The sequence below is a fragment of the Gossypium hirsutum genome, chromosome A10 (genome assembly GCF_007990345.1).
Source record: "Gossypium hirsutum isolate 1008001.06 chromosome A10, Gossypium_hirsutum_v2.1, whole genome shotgun sequence".
Lineage (NCBI taxonomy): Eukaryota > Viridiplantae > Streptophyta > Magnoliopsida > Malvales > Malvaceae > Gossypium > Gossypium hirsutum.
This window is the reverse complement of record NC_053433.1, coordinates 99,146,546-99,162,220: the sequence shown is the minus strand read 5'-3', so window position 1 is coordinate 99,162,220 and position 15,675 is coordinate 99,146,546.

Below are 15,675 nucleotides of genomic sequence, written 5' to 3'. Positions count from 1 at the left end.
GGTAACTGAGAAGTATGAAGTTCTTGAGGATATAGTGTTGGCCTTAAAGGAACAAATTAAAGAGCTCAAGGGGGAGCTCAATATATGCAAAGTTGCTTTGGGTAATGAGGTGTTAGCTGCAACATCTATGCCTAAGGTAGATATCTTAAAGCCGAAAAAGTTTAATAAGATGAGATTCGCAAAAGCTGTGGACAACTTCTTGTGGGGAATGGAGTAATACTTCCATACCTAAGGCATCATAGACGATGCTACCAAGGTAAATATTGTTGCCATGTATTTTATTGATGTTGTTTTATTATGGTGGCTTCGTAGGTCTATATATGAAAGACAAAGTGGTATCGCTATTAGGACTTCTGAGGAGTTTCTGTAACAGCCCAATTTTGGGCCTAGTTGGAACAGTATTTTTAGAACCACTACTCCAAAGCTGGAGAAATTATTTTAATATTATTTTATGTGTGATAGCATGATTATAAAGGCGATGAAAAATTTGGTGAATAAATTTTAGCATTTGAGAGCTTAATTGCGAAAAAGGACTAAATCGCATAAAGGGTAAAAGTTCAATTTCACTTGATAGACATACCAAATAGCTAGAGAGCCAAAAATTTAAGGCCTTTAAAGGGTAAATAGACCCTTAAAATGTAGCATGGCCTGCCATAGGGACAAAGAATTAGGCTAGTCAATGTTAGGTAAAAATTTGATGACTTGTTTGACTAAAAAGAAATAAAATAAACAAAAGATGATATCACCCATTTCACCTCTTATTTTTACCGAAATTCTCAGAAAAAATAAGGGTTTTGAAGCCTTGAAATTTCATCCAAGCTAGCCTCTTGCAAGTAAGTCAATTTGAGGGTTATTCTTGATAACTTTTGTACTTTTGGGACCCCTAAAGCTTAATCTAGCTATTGAGGGGACTATTTTGTGAAATAATTGATAGTATAGGGACTTACCATGAAATGATTTGTATGTTTTCTGAGTTTTTATGGAAGAAAATGAGTCTTGGTCATTGAGTGAACAACTTTTGTGAAAGGACTTCTCATGAAAACATTAATAGGACCATTTTGTAAAGTTTGTAAAATAGATAGTAACATTGTGAAATACTTAGAATTTAGGGTGGTAATTAGAGAAATAAATGGTTGGTTAGTCTTGGCTAATAATAAAATTCGATAAAAATTAATTTTCAGGCCTAGGGGTAAAATGTAATTTTTACGAAGTTTAAGGGCAAAACGGTCATTTTACCAAAGTATGAGTCTTAAGTTGAATTGAATGATTCATGTATTAAATAAGCTAATTTTTGACATTTTAGATCAAGAGAAACGTGATTCGGGTCTTAATCGAGGGAAGAACAAAATTTACGATGATTAGGCTCGTTCCCATCATTTTGTGCCGAGGTAAGTACATATGTAAATAATGTGTCATTATAGCTTACTTTTAAATGTTTTATTTTTTTACAATGTATCATAATTTACTCGATACCATGAAAGTATAAATAATATGATATAAGAGTAACCTACATTATGAACAACTGCGACAGCATCAGTTTAGATACGAGATCCCGTCGAACCTCAAAAATAGTATAGGATACAAAAAGGTAAGTCATGAGAAACTGAGTGGCCTGAACTTATGAGTTGAGTCTGTCATGAGACAAGTGAAATATGTAATGTGGGTCCAGATACTAACTTTGTGTGTAGACCCGTGAATAGCTCAATGAGCGGGCATTACATGATAGAGCTATGGGGTCCGGGTACTGACTTGGTGAAAAGGCCCATGAGCAGCTCAAATATGCAAGTAATACAAAGTACGAGGTAGCTTTGGCTACTTGTATAGTACTTAGGAGTAAACTATCCGTGTATTCATTGGTATTTCTGAGTGTTCAAAAGGGTAACTCAATGAATGGATTGGTGATACTTCTAATGAGGTTTGTCAATAGAGAGAATGAACTTGAGTTATTTTACGGGTAACTACAGGTATGTATACTGAACTCTTGAACAGAGACCTTAGTATGTGATGAGATGTAGTAAGTATGCATAAAAGAAGGAAGAGCAAGATAGTGAGGTTAAAATGATATAACATTTAAGAATGATAAGCCATTGTTTGACGAATGTGTTTCAAATTACATTTATTTGCATATATGTACTTACTAAGCTCCCATGCTTATCTTTTTTCCTTTCCATTTCCTTTTAGTGTCGCCAAAGTAGTTCGAGGATCGTCACCTACGTCGGAGAAGCCAGTCACACTATCCTTGAAGCTTTTGGTATAACTAGTTTTATCATTTTGATTATGGCATGTATAGTAATCTTTGATTTTATTTTTGTGTCACATTGTTTTGGGACCAAAAGTGTTGGCTTGTTTTAGCATTTGATTCATTTTGTATAAGGCCATGAAAATGACTAATATTGTAAGTCATTATATGAATGCAAGATAGTCTTTTGCGAATGTGAAATTGTTGACATAGTCAAATTTGTGAAATATATATAGGCCTTAGCTATGGTTGTTGGTTGAGAACTCATATTAAATTAGACCGTGATATGTTGATTAGTATTAAATTTTGTTTCAGGGTGGTATAAGGCTTGGTAAATAGCCTTATATTGTCCACATGGGTAGACACACGGGCATGTGTCTAGGCCATGTGTGGTACACGGCCAGCCCCATGGGCATGTTATCCAGCCGTATGTCCCCTACACGTAAATTGTACAAGTCAGTATGCATGGTAGTAAACACATAGGTAGAGACACGACCGTGTGTCTCAGTCGCGTGAAGGGCATAATCTAGCACACGGCGTGTGCCTTGGCCATGTGCCCCAAATTGGATGCTGACATCAGAAACAGAATGCCAAGATTTTTAGACACGGGCTAGGATACGGGCGTGTCATGGCCGTGTGAGAAACACAGGCCATTGACACGAGCATGTGCCATGCTTTGTGAAAACCCCTGTAGGTTCGAATTTAGAATTTAATTCACAATGGCATGGGACATGGGCATGTCCTTAGTTGCTTAGGCCGTGTGTGCCACACGGGCCATCAGCATGACCATGTTCAAGTTCCACACGGGCGTCTGCCATGTTTCAAAGGTCATTTTCCTAGTGTTGATTAAAGGACCTGAATTGGTCCCGAGTGATTTCCAAGAGATGCTTTGGGCCTTATAGGCCTCTGATAAGAAGTTTTGGAAAAGTTTGAAAAAGTTTTGAATTTAATCAAGTCTTGGTGACTCGTAAATATTTGAATGCACGTGTTTAAGTTTAGTAACGCCTCGTATTTAGTCCCGGCGTAAGGCACGGGTGTGGGGTGTTACATTTGGTGGTATCAGAGCTATGGTTTAGTCGGTTCTTGGACTAACCTAGCGTGTGTACGAGTCTAGCTATACATGCCATAAATAAATTATGATAGTGTGATGGCTCCTGATTTTTTTATCATGTTTTCTTATAATAATGGATCCCGATCGAACTATGGCAGATAATGTAGAAAGTAATGCACTGGTTCCTGCTGAAGGGGCAGTGTCATTTGATAATTGACCTCTTACGGTCAGTAGGGAGGGGGAGAAGGGGCTCGAAAAGCCTTTCTCCATATGATGAATGAATGGTACATAGAGTTTGCCCGAGCGAACCCGAATGCTCAACCCCTTCCACCTCCATTTACCCCTCAACCTGTCCCTATAGCACCCCAAGTTATGGATTTTGTGAGACTGAATAAATCCCCAGTAGACAAGATTCGAAAGCATGGAGTCGAGAAGTTCTGTGCAAATAAAGATGATGATCTTGAAAGGGCAGAGTTCTGGCTTGAGAATACCATCAGGGTATTCGATAAATTATCTTGTACTCTCTAAGAATGCTTGAAGTGTGTTATATCCTTGTTCAGGGACTCAGCATACCACTAGTGGAAAACATTAGTTTCAGTGATACCTCACGAGAGGGTTACATGGGAATTCTTTGGGTTAAATCAGATGAACTAGAGAATTTGTCTATTGTGATATCCTCCACGTCTGCCCAGAAATGTTTTAGGAAAGGTTGCGAAGCTTATTTGACTGTTATAATGAATGCTAAGGAGTCTAAACTGAAGGTTGAGACAGTACCAGTTGTGTGCAAATATGCAGATGTATTTCCGAAAGAATTGCCCAGGTTGCCCCTAATAGAGAAATTGAATTTGGTATAGAGCTAATGCTAGGGACAACGCCTATTTTGATTGCTCCGTATCGAATGGCTCCGACTGAGTTGAAGGAACTAAAGTCACAATTACAAGAGTTGACCAATAAAGGCTTTGTGAGACCAAGCTTTTCGCCGTGGGGTGCTTTGGTGCTATTTGTGAAAAAGAAAGATGGGTCCATGAGGCTGTGCATAGACTACTGTCAGTTTAATAAGATGAAATCAAGAATAAATATATGTTGCCACGTATTGACGACTTGTTTGATCAATTGAAAAGAGCAGCATGGTTTTCTAAGATAGACCTGAGATCCGGCTACTATCAACTGAGAATTAAAGAGTCAGATGTGCCTAAGACTGGTTTTAGGACGAGGTATGGCCATTACAAGTTCCTTGTCATGCCTTTTGGTTTAACAAATGCTCCCTCCGTGTTTATGGATTTAATGAATAGGATATTTCGGTCATGCTTGGATAAGTTTGTCGTTGTATTTGTCGGTGACATCCTCATCTATTCTAGAGATGAGGTAGAGCATACCGAACACTTGAGAATCATTCTACAGACTCTAAGAGATAATCAGTTGTATGCCAAGTTCAGTAAAAGTGAGTTTTGGCTTTATGAAGTCAGATTTTTGGGTCACATTGTCTCGAGTGATGGCATTAGGGTTGACCCTAGCAAAGTTTCTGCTATTGTTGAATGGAAACCACTAAAGAATGTGATCGAGGTTGGAAGATTTTTGGGTTTGGCTGGTTATTATAGGCGATTTGTAAAGGACTTCTCCATGATTGCTACTCCCATGACGAGGTTATTGCAAAAAGAAGTTAAGTTTGAATGGTCGAATAAGTGTTAGCAGAGTTTTGAGAAGTTAAAGAAGTTGTTGTCTGAGGCTCCAATATTAGTACAACCCGAATCAGGAAAAGAGTTCGTGGTTTATAACGATGCTTCTCTAAATGGCTTGGGATGCGTATTTATGCAAGAAGGCAAGGTTATAACTTATGCCTCGAGACAAATGAAACCTCACGAGAAGAATTATCCGACATATGACCTAGAGTTGGCTGCCATAGTGTTTTCCTTGAAGATCTGGCGACATTATTTGTTCGGAGAGATATGTCATGTATACACCGATCACAGAAGTCTTAAGTACTTGATGACTCATAAGGATTTAAATCTGAGACAACGGAGGTGGTTAGAATTATTAAAAGATTATGAGTTGATTAGCGACTACCATCTGGGAAAGGCGAACGTGGTCGTCGATGCATTGAGTAAAAAATCATTATTTGCACTGAGAGCAATAAACACCCATTTGGCCTTGTTAGAGAATGGTTCGATTCTAGCTGAGTTAAAAGCTAGACCATTGCTTGAAGTTTCAGGATAGGATTTGTGTTCCTAAGGATACCGAGTTAATTCGAAAAATTTTAATTGAGGCATATAGTGGTTGTTTACCGGTACACCCCGGAAGTACGAAAATGTACAATGATTTGAAGAAAATGTATTGGTGGTTGGGGATGAAAAGAGACATTTCAGAGTTTATATCAAAATGCTTAGTGTGCCAACAAGTGAAAGCCGAACACCAAGTACCTTCGGGTTTACTTCAGCCTATCATGGTCCTCGAGTGGAAGTGGGATCGGATTACTATAGATTTTGTGACGGGTTTACTGATAACTCTGAGAAAGAAAGATGCCATATGAGTTGTAATTGAACGACTGACAAAGTTGGCTCACTTTATCCCGGTGTGAACGGACTTCTCCCTTGATAAGCTAGCTGACTTGTACATTTTCGAGATTGTGAGACTTCATAGAGTGCCCTTGTCGATTATTTCGGATAGGGACCCAAGGTTTACTTCGAGGTTTTGGAAGAAGTTGCAAGAAGCTTTGGGGATAAATTTGAATTTTAGCACAACTTTCCATTCGCAAACTGACGGTCATTCGGAGAGAAAAATTCAAACCCTTGAGGATATGTTGCGTTGTTGTGTCCTGGAGTTCCAAGGTAGTTCGGAGAAGTATCTATTGCTGGTCGAATTCGCTTATAACAATAGTTATCAGTTGAGTTTGAAAATGGCACCTTACGAAGCCTTATATGGGCGTAAATGCCGAACGCCCTTGTATTGGACCGAGCTTAGAGAGAATCTAATTCACAGGGTCAACTTAATAAAGGAGACCGAAGAAAAAGTTAAAGTGATTCGTGATTATTTAAAGGCCACTTCGGATAGACAAAAATCTTACGCGAATTTGAAACGAAAAGAAATCGAATTTTAGGTCGGCGACAAAGTATTTTTGAGAGCGTCTCCTTGGAAAAAGGTTCTCAGATATGGTAAAAAGGGTAAATTGAGTCCGCGTTTTATCAGAGCTTATGATGTGATAGAGAAAATAGGACTGGTAGCTTATCAGTTAACCTTACCATCAGAATTGGAAAAGATCCACGATGTATTCCATGTGTCCATGTTACACCGACCGCTTTGACCCTTCACATGTGATCTCTCCGACTGAAGTGAAGATTAGATCGGATAGGACCTATAGTGAAGAACCGATTAAGATTTTGGATCGAGAGGTCAAGAAATTGGGGAATAAAAGTGTAACACTCGTGAAGGTTTTGTGGCATATACATGGAGTCGAGGAAGCCACGTAGGAACTCGAAGAGACTATGAGAGACCAATACCCAAACTTATTCATCGGTAAGATTTTCAGGGACGAAAATCCTTAAAAAGGGAAAGAATTGTAACAACTCGATTTTGGGCCTAGTAGAATAGTGGTTTCGAAACCACTACTCCGAAGTCGAAGAAATTATTTTAATATTATTCTATGTGTGACAGCATGATTATAATGGTGCATGAAAAATTTGGTGAATAAATTTTAGCGTTTGAGAGCTTAATTGCGAAAAAGGACTAAATCGCATAAAGGGTAAAAGTTCAATTTCACTTTATAGACATACCAAATAGCTAGAGAGCCAAAAATTTAAGGTCTTTAAAGGGCAAATAGACCCTTAAAATGCAGCATGGCCTGCCATAGGGACAAAGAATTAGGCTAGTCAATGTTAGGTAAAAATTTGGTAACTTGTTTGACTAAAAAGAAATAAAATAAACAAAAGATGATATCACCCATTTCACCTCTTCTTCTTCACCGAAATTCCTAGCAAAAATAAGGATTTTGAAGCCTTGAAATTTTAGCCAAGCTAGCCTCTTGCGAGTAAGTCAATTTGAGGGTTATTCTTGATAATTTTTGTACTTTTGGGACCCTGAAAGCTTAATCTAGCTATTGAGGAGACTAGTTTGTAAAATGATTGATAGTATAGGGACTTACCAAGAAAGAATTTGTATGTTTGATGAGTTTTTATGGAAGAAAATAAGTATTGGTTGTTGAGTGAACAACTTTTGTGAAAGGACTTCCTATGAAAACCCTAATAGGACCATTTTGTAAAGTTTATAAAATAGATAGTAACATTGTGAAATATTGAGAATTTGGGGTGGTCATTAGAGAAATAAATGGTCGGTTAGGCTTGGCTAATAAGGAAATTTAATAAAAATCGATTTTCGGGCCTAGGGGTAAAATTGTATTTTTTACGAAGTTTAAGGGCAAAACGGTCATTTTATTAAAGTATGAGTCTTAAGCTAAATTTAATGATTCGTATATGAAATAAGCTAATTTTTTACATTTTAGATAAAGAGAAACGTGATTCAGATCTTGATCGAGGAAAGAACAAAATTTACAAGGATCAGGCTCGTTCCCATCATTTTGTGCCGAGGCAAGTACATATGTAAATAATGTGTAATTGTAGCTTACTTTTAAATGTTTTGTTTTTTTTTACCATGTATCATAGTCTACTCTATAAATAATGCGATATAAGAGTAACCTATATTATGAACAAGTGCGACAACATCAGTTTAGATACGAGATCCCGTCGAACCTCAGAAATAGTATAGGATACAAAAAGGTAAGTCATGAGAATCTGAGTGGTCTGAACTCACGAGTTGAGTCTGAGTTTATGAGACAAGTGAAATATGTAATGTAGGTCCGGGTACTGACTTTGTGTGCAAACTCGTGAGTAGCTCAATGAGCGGGCATTACATGATAGAGCGATGGGGCCCGGGTACTGACTTGGTGAAAAGGCCCGTGAGTAGCTCAAATATGCAAGTATTACAAAGTAAGAGGTAGTTTTGGCTACTTGTATAGTACTTAGGAGTAAACTATCCGTGTATTCATTGGTATTTTCGAGTGTTCAAAGGGGTAACTCGATGAATAGATCGGCGATACTTCCAATAAGGTATGTCAATAGAGAGAATGGACTTGAGTTATTTTACGGGTAACTACAGATATGTATACTAAACTCTCGAACGAAGACCTTAGTATGTGATGAGATATAGTAAGTATGTGTAAAAGAAGGAAGAGCAAGATAATGAGGTTAAAATGATATATCATTTAAGAATGATAAGCTATTGTTTGACGAATGTGTTTCAAATTACATTTATTTGCATATATGTACTTATTAAGCTCTCATGCTTACCCTTTTTCCTTTCCATTTCCTTTTAATGTCACCAAAGTAGTTCGAGGATCGTCACCTACGTCGAAAAAGCCAGTCACACTATCTTTGAAGCTCTTGGTATAACTAGTTTTATCATTTTGATTATGGCATGTATAGGAATCTTTGATTTTATTTTTGTGTCACATTGTTTTGGGGCCAAAGGTGTTGGCTTGTTTTAGCATTTGACTCATTTTGTATAAGGCTATGAAAATGGCTAATATTGTTAGTCATTATATGAATGCAAGATTGTCTTTTGCAAATGTGAAATTGTTGACATGGTCAAATTTGTAAAATGTATATAGGCCTTAGCTATGGTTGTTGGTTGAGAACTCATACTAAAATTAGACTTTGATATGTTGATTAGTATTAAATTTTGTTTCAGGGTAGCAAAAGGCTTGGTAAATAGTCTTATATTGTCCGCACGGGTAGACACATGGACGTGTGTCTAGGCCCTATGTGACACACAGCCAACCCTATGGGCATGTTATCCGGCCATGTGTCCCTTGTACGTAAATTTTACAAGTCAGTATACATGGTAGTAAACGCATGGGTAGAGACACGGCCATGTGTCCCAGCCGTGTGAAGGGCACGGTCTAGCACACGGACGTGTGCTTTGGCCGTGTGCCCCAAATTGGATGCTGATGTCAGAAACAGAATGTCAAGGATTTTAGACATGGGCTATGACACAGACGTGTCATGGCATGTGAGAAACACAAGCCATAGACACCGGGTATGCCAGGACGTGTGAAAACCCTTGTAGGTTCAGATTTAGAATTTAATTCACACGGGCATGGGACATGGTCGTGTCCCTAAGTGCTCAGGCCGTGTGTGCCACATGGGCCATCAGCACGGCCATGTTCAAGTTCCACACGAGCATGTGCCCTATTTCAAAGGTCATTTTCCTAGTGTTGATTAAAGGACCCGAATTGGTCCCGAGTGATTTCCAAGAGATGCTTTGGGCCTTATAGGCCTCTGATAAGACGTTTTGGAAAAGTTTGAAAAAGTTTTGAATTTAATTAAGTCTTGGTAACTCGTAAATGTTTGAATGCATGTGTTTGAGTCTAGTAACACCTCGTATTCCGTCCTGGGGTAGGGCACGAGTGTGGGGTGTTATAGTTTCATAGAGAATTTAATGTACAATTTTACTAAGAGTATGCCGAGGATGAGGCTTGGGGTAAGTTGTGCCGGCTTACACAACAACGCACAGTGAGGGAGTATGTGCGAGAGTTTAGTGAAATCATGCTCCAGATTTCTAATTTTGAGGAGAATGAGGCACTTTTCTCCTTAATGGATGGGCTAAAGCTGTTGTTAAAGCAAGAGTTGCAACGCCGAGGGATCCAAGAACTTTCCAAACCTTTGACCGTGGCAGAGTCTATTGGATTTGATGGCCTAAGTGTAGTATTATTGTCTAAGTACACTTGTAATTTTTTGAACAGATTGGTTAATAAAATATTCATGAATTAAATTAATACTTTGCATATTATCCTCACATAGTTTTTGCATGCAAAGCAAAATAGAAGCAAATGCTGCTCATTGGTTGTCTAATGTTTTACTAATATTGAGCGGTATTATGTGGTTGGATTGTAATACAGAAAGACAATTTATATTAGTAGACGAACCTAAACATGTCCTTAATTTAATCATAAATGAGCAAACTGATTGAAATAATAATATGTCGTCTATCAAGTCCAATTGGGGATATGTTTTGTCTTAGACATCGTAATAGATGACTCCCAGAAGATAAAGACATAGATGTGATTGACTGGACTGACACTACATCGAACTAGACCCAAGAATAATAGATTTTGAATCCGTTTATGGATTTATTCACTTGTGACATTCATAGTGTGACATAACTAAATCTTGAGTAGATGACAGACTATGTATGCGTGACTCATACACTTTGATGTAAGTAAAAGCTTGAGTTCAAATAGGTAAAGAACTAAAAGCTGGTGCGTTTGATGTATGACTTCTAAAGTATGTAGCGTCATTCACAACAATGGAGTTCATAGCCCGAGACATGGGTAAATGATATCCTCTTATTGGTATTACATGGTTGATGAAAAGTAAACGTGATCAAGGATCGTTCGTCTTTATGATGAATGACTTGATTACTATTTGATAGTGGTTTACTTTTCATGAAAGAAGATGTAATGATTACCATGAGATAAAATAGGATCGTATTGGGAAAATGAATATTATCCTAAAGAGATTAAGGATATCCTATGAGGGTAACACATTTATGACAAGGTCATTGGACGAGCACTAATCGAGTTGTTTTCGTAATGGTATGTCGTTAGGGAGAGCTCAGTCACGATACTATAATGGAATGACTTCATAACTAAATGAGTTTATAATTAATAACCAAAAAGCTAGAACTTAATTCTAAATCATTTGAGCCTCAATTGCATATGTTTAATCGATCCCTCCACTAGCTTGTTGAAACCATAAATGAATTGCATGATGAATTAAATGAACAAAAATGAATAGAAATGGTGAAATGGAGAAATGGAGAAATAAGAAACATTTAGGAAATGATTATGATTTCTCCAAAATGAAAATGAAATTGGAGAAAATTGAATCATTTGGAAAGAAATGTGGTTTTCTTAAAATGAAAATGAAAATGAGAAATGAATTCATTTAGAAATGAACAAGGATTTCTTAAAAATGATCACAAGATTGAGTTTATATTTTTGAGCTATTTCAAAGCCCAAAAATGAAAATAAACCATACGATCATGGTGAACAAGTTTAATGGTGAAGTATTAAACATATTTCTCAGAAATTTTATTAAGGGTAAAATCATCATAATTTTAATGACCGTAAAATTGGGATGGAAAAATTATTTAAAATATAAATATTGAAGCATATTTTTGGGAAATAGAAAAACAATTATTAGATTGGATCAAATTATAAAGTATTGGGTCAAAAGCCCAAAAAGTACTTATAATTGGACTCAATATGAAATGGGCCCAAAAGCCCCTGTACTCTTTTTTTAAGAAGGAGAGTGTTTTCTAGTTGAAATAGACTTTCACAATTCCACAAGGGTTTCGCTTTCTCTCTTTATAAATAAATGACACTGATAGGATTATTTACACCATTACTCTGCTGAAAAATAGAGAGAATTTATTCTTCCGGAATAATAATTCTATCAGTTTCTATTTGAGGAGAAAATTTTCGTTTTCACCCAGAAAAAAATAAAACTATTTCTAGTTTCTATGTTTGATTTGATTTGATCGAGTCCATACTCGAGGCAATTCGTGGTACGAGAATAGATGAGCAAATCATTTGGTTGAAAGCTGGATATGACAAGGATCCATCTATCCAAAAGCACATGTATGATTTCGGTTTAGGGTTTATTGCTATAAATATTACAAATTGGGTTAGTTTTCAAATTTTTTGTTTTCTGCTGTGCAAGAAAATCGTTTTCAAACTGAATTTTTCCAACAATGCATGCCATTATAATTTACCCAATGGCTATTAGCTCAGAACTAAAATTCTGGAATTTCTTAAGTATAGAGATCAAGTTCAAATAAATTAAAGTAGAGAGATTAAATTTAACAATTATCATATAGTACAAGGATGAATAACAGAATTTGACCAAAACTTTAATATATGTTTACAAACGTTAAAATTTTATATTATATAGTTATGGTAAGGTGGATGGGGCATTTTTTTCGTCTGTCTTCGAATTTTTTTTGCCTTCGAATTTTATAAAAAAAAAGTTATTTTAGCCCTCCATTTAAATTTTTGCCACTTTTTGTTCTTGAACTTGCATTTTTTTTCAAATCAATCCAAAATGGATGGAAAAGCTAACGTTTTTTTAACTTTGCTAATGCGGCATACACATGGATTGCTATATAGATGACACATAAGCATTTAATTAATTTTTAAAAATTTTAAAATATAATTTTTTATAATTTTTATATTTTTTGAATAATTTAAATAATTTTTAATTATTAAAAATATTTTTTTATAAATTTTTTCAAATTTTTAAATTTTAAAAAATTAATTAAATGTTCACATGTCACCTATGTGACAATTCACGTGTATACAACATCAACAAAGTTAAAAAAAATTAAATTTTCCATTAAATTTGGGGTATTTGACCAAAAAACACAAATTTAAGGGCTAAAAAAGGTGAAAAATTAAATGAATGTCTAAAATTATTTTTTTTGTAAAGTTGGAGGTCTAAATAAGTCATTATGCCTTTTTTAACAATATTCCATTTTGTCTCCTTGCTTTTGAAAAATGTTGTGCAAAGTAGTTTTAAAAAAAAATTAGTATTACCGTAAAAAATGATTTTGAAAAATAAAATGTGAACTTTAGATATTATTTCGTGAAGTAAAAAATATGCATCTAAATAATGCTTAAATTCGTTAATAGTACAATATTTTAGTAAGAATATAAAGGCTTAATATATAATTTGGTACTTGATTTTAATACTTTTTTCTAATGTGGCACGTGTGTTATCTTTTGGTCCAATTTGATACATGTATTTGACAAAAAAATTATATTTAGGTATCCAAAAGTAACAATGTTAACTTCTTAGCATTTAATTTAGGTTTTAGAGTTAAAAATGAAAAAAATTAACTAATAATATTAGTTATAAACTTCCATCAAATCAACCTTAAAATCCTATTAAATCGTATCCATCAGACTGTATTTAATAAATGAAATAAATTTACAATTAACACTAAACTTATTCTATTAATAAAATTATTAAAAAAATTCAAATATAATAATATTAGTAATTAACTTTAATCAAATCAACTCTAAAACTCAAATTAAATACTAAAAAATTAACATTGTTATCTTTGTGTACCTAAATATATAACTTTTGTTAAGTACAAGTACCAGATTAGAGAACAAAGTAAGACATGTACCACAATAGAAAATAGAGTCAAACTAGAGTACCAAATGATATATTAAGTTGAATATGAAATATAATATATTGCAACTCATTATTAATATATTAATATATGAAATATAAATTATTATTAAATATTTTTAAGCAATTAATATTAATTAATTGTAAAATTTAATTTAATACATAATTTATATTCTTTACAAATTTAAATATATAATGTTATATATTTAAAATAAATTTTAATAAAAAAATAATTGTATACTCAATATAAATATTATATAAAATACTTTGAGTTTTAAATTAGAGTTAAAAATATTATTTGATTCTAAAAGTGTTTTTACTAAATATAAAAATTAGAAAATAGGGATTTTACATTTGTGTTCAAAAGCATTTCTTTTACTTTAAAAGTTATCTATTTAACTTTATGAGTATTCCAAAAACATTTTTGAAAAGTAACGAGAAACAAAAACCTAAATTTTTTTCAATATATTAGTATCGGATTTTAATCTAATTCCGAAATGATTTTTGCAATCGATTCCATCCAAAATTGATAAAAGTATTATGGAGGCCTCTATAGCAAGAATCAAATTGGATTTTACCCCCTCTACTCAAAAAATAGGTAAATTAGTCCCTATATGTTCGATTAGAGAGTAAACCAGCACTTTTGTTAAAAATTCTATTCATTTTTACGATTAAAAATTGGATAAAGACTAATTTACCCATTTTTTTACGGTTCCATCCATTTCTATTAACAGAAAGAACTAATTTACTTTTTAATCTTATGTATAGAGACTAATTTATCTATTTCATAATAAAAATGACAAAATAAAATCTAACTCCTAATTCAGGGGCTAATGTTGTTATAAGGAAAAAGGTGGGAAGATGTGAGATAGGGCAAGAAATGAAGTTGGATATTAAGCCCATTGAAACCCCCACCAAACCCAAACACATTTTTAGCATTTACACCAATGGGTTCTTTTTCACTTTCCTTTTCTTATCCCGGGGATTGGTTCTATGAATCATGATTAGAGGCCCTTCTGCTCATTCCATCAATTATATTATTTTTAAACTTTAAATCATTAATAATTTTAAAAATATAGGAAAATGAAAATTAAGTAAAACATAATGAATAAACAATTTTTTTGTTAAAAAAATAAAGATTTTATCGGTTTTTGTTTTCATTTCTTAATTTTCAGCTTTTTACCTGTATAGTGTATATATAATTAAAAAAAAAAAAACAATTTCGTTGATGAACCATTTTTTTATTGAATCAATTAAAGGAGAAGCCTATTTTTCTGAACAACAAAAGTGTTTAGTGGTTAAGTTCCCTTGTTGACACCCTAATAAATACATGTTGAAAGTTTAAACTTCGTTAATGTAATTTATTTTGTACTAAAAATTAATATTTTAAAATAAATAGTTATGGTAGAATTCTTTAATTCGAAGTATTTATTTGATATTAAAAAAAAAAAAGGAATAGAAGATGTTTTTAAAAACCATTATAGAATTAAAAAAACTTGAAATAAAAGATATTATTCTTTGACCCAAGCATGTTTAAAACTTTGTAAAACTGGAATATTGAAGTGTTGGGCATACATTTCCAGACAATTGTGACAGTTGAGACACTGACTTTGACAACCATAATTCAGTTATCAGTAACCTCAACTAACAATTCTTGGTTTCTTTGACAGTTCAAACAGTATCTGTTAATTGAGCGAAAAAGACTGCTTTTGTGCACCAGAATCTGATGTGCATTCCCTCTTTTATTATTGCTTATAAAAACTATTCTGATTTTATGGAAGATTCCTGAAAATAAAGGATGTAAAAGCCATGAAAATGATCAAATTTAGGACATTTTGGCAGATGGTATGCATGTCATGTGGAGGGGCTGAGAATAAAGCAAACTACAAAATTCTCTTCCAACACACATCAGTATCAAAGTAGACAGCCAACCCAACAAACACTTCTGCTTCTTGTCTGGTTTTGATAGGGTTGGAATTTAGGATCACTCTAATGCTTTGTCACCAATCCATGGAGTGGTCAAAGGGTCCAAAATCTTTCTCTTTTTGGTGTCAGTTTAGTGGAGATAATCTTGACAATTCACCCACCTTTCCACCACAACTGCATGTCATAATGCCACATATTTCCCTCTTTTGTAGGTC